Source organism: Bos mutus, chromosome 4 (assembly GCF_027580195.1).
Source record: "Bos mutus isolate GX-2022 chromosome 4, NWIPB_WYAK_1.1, whole genome shotgun sequence".
Lineage (NCBI taxonomy): Eukaryota > Metazoa > Chordata > Mammalia > Artiodactyla > Bovidae > Bos > Bos mutus.
In genome coordinates this window covers 23962046-23964103 of record NC_091620.1, presented here as the reverse complement: position 1 = coordinate 23964103, position 2058 = coordinate 23962046, and the positions used below count along the sequence as shown (strand labels likewise).

General features: G+C 39.5%; 1 non-coding gene across 1 annotated transcript; it reads right to left on the bottom strand.

Moving 5' to 3' along the window:
• Positions 1 to 1004: 1004 nt before the first annotated feature.
• TRNAR-GCG (transfer RNA arginine (anticodon GCG)) lies at positions 1005 to 1076 on the bottom strand. The gene has a single exon. It is a non-coding gene; the product is annotated as a tRNA-Arg (tRNA).
• Positions 1077 to 2058: the final 982 nt, after the last annotated feature.

Genomic DNA, 2058 nt, shown 5'->3' with positions numbered 1-2058 from the left:
CCGAGTATAGTGAACAGATACTGTCAATAGATATAGATAAATGAACTGCCTCGTTGGCAAGGGAACAGCCCCTGGCAACCATAGTGTGTATGTGACTAAGCACCTCTGAAGCCTCAGTTCCTCAAGTCCTTTGTTGTCGTTTAGTTGCTAAGTCGTGACTCTTCTGCGACCCCATGGACTGAGCCTGCCAGGCTTCTCTCTCCATGAGATTTCCCAGGCAAGAATACTGGAGTGGGTTGCCATCTCCAGGAGATCTTCCTGACCCAGGGATCAAGCCCATGTCTCCTGCATTGGCAGGCAGATTCCTTATGAATGAGCCACCTGGGAAGCCCGAAGTGGTCCTACAGCATCTATTCCCATAATAGTATTATGATAAAATTTACCCATAAAATTCTCAAAGGGAGAGTAAATAAATCAGAGGGAACTTTAGATGACAGTTTATGTAGAACACAGGATTCAAATGGTTAAATGGTATACATTTTTAGTTATAAGTTAAATCTGGAGACCCAACATATAGCATGGTGACTGCAGTTAACAACTGTGTTGTTCACTTGAAATTTGTTGAGAGAGTAGATCTCAGGTATTCTAACCACACACACACACACACACATAACCATGGGAGGTGATGGATATTTTAATTAGCTTGATTGTGGTAATCACTTCACAATGTGTACCTATATCAAAAACATCATATTGCACACCTTAAATATATACAATATTTCTTTGTCAACCATACCTGAATAAAGCTGGGAAAAAATGCTCCTTGTAAGCCTGCTTTCAAAATACCAGCACAATATCACTGAACATGGAGTTGGAAAGAAATGCACACATTAGGATGACTGGTGAGTGTGAGCAGCTTTAGCAGAACACTTAGGTTATGTTTAGTCAGTCAGTCGTGTCTGACTCTTGCGACCCCATGGACTGTAGCCTGCCAGGCTCCTCTGTCCATGGGATTCTCCAGGCAAGTATACAGGAGTGGGTTGCCTTTTTCTTCTCCAGGGCTCTTCCCAACCCAGGGATTGAACCTGGGTCTCCTGCATCGCAGGCAGACTCTTTACCAACTGAGCCACCAGGGAAGCAGAGCACTTAGTCTATCCTTAATTGGTTTGTTTTGATGCATGCCCATCTATACAATTTCATCAACAATTCAAAATTTTTTTCGTGTATAGAAAATGTGATTGTGATTTAGAGTTCAAACTTTCCTCTAAGATTCTTTTTGTGTTGCTGTTGTCATCATGTGGCTACCTTCAGCTCTATTCCTTATGTGGAAACCCAACTAATAATTTCTACCTTTCCTGTCTCATGATGCAGTGAATGCTTTATGAATAATGATTAATTACTCATACCCATTATTCTCTTTTTCTTTCTTTGGCACAGTACTTCTAATCCATAGACTTTGGTCTTCAGATTTAGTGGAAGTCATATTGTGAGATAATTTAGATCTAATGAGATTTACCTGATGAAGACAATTCACTTTTGATTAGCTGGAAAACTGCCTGTCTAGCTCTGAAAATGGCACGGTTGCTGTCAGTTAACCATGCCCTAACCTTTAGCTTTGTGGCTGAATGCTTTAGTTGCTTTTCTTTCCAAATCAATGAAGCCAATTGGTCCACTGACCTTTATGAAAATGAAAACAGCATTACTGTTTTTTCTTCTTACCTACTTGAACATTTGTCATTTTTAGTGAGGCATCAATAGGAATGTGTGTGTGTGTTTGAATTTATGTATTTGGAGTGAAGATGGGATATTAAGGTTTTATGCTAAAAAATAAACTATATGGAGGAAAAGTCTAATATTTCCAGAAGTGAATTCTTTCTTTTGTGTTATGCTCAGGGGAAATATTTAGACCTATGGTCACCTTATTGACCGTATGTTTTTTATTTTGCAGTATCTGGTGCTACTGTTGACTGGTTGCTTGAAACACTCATCTCTATGGTTTCCCAGACATTGTTCTCATAATTTTCCTCCCATCTCTTCAGTTTATCCTTATCAAGTACTTTAATGAACTCCTCTTTCTTTGCCTGCATTGAAAATACTGGAGTTTACTGGACACTATTC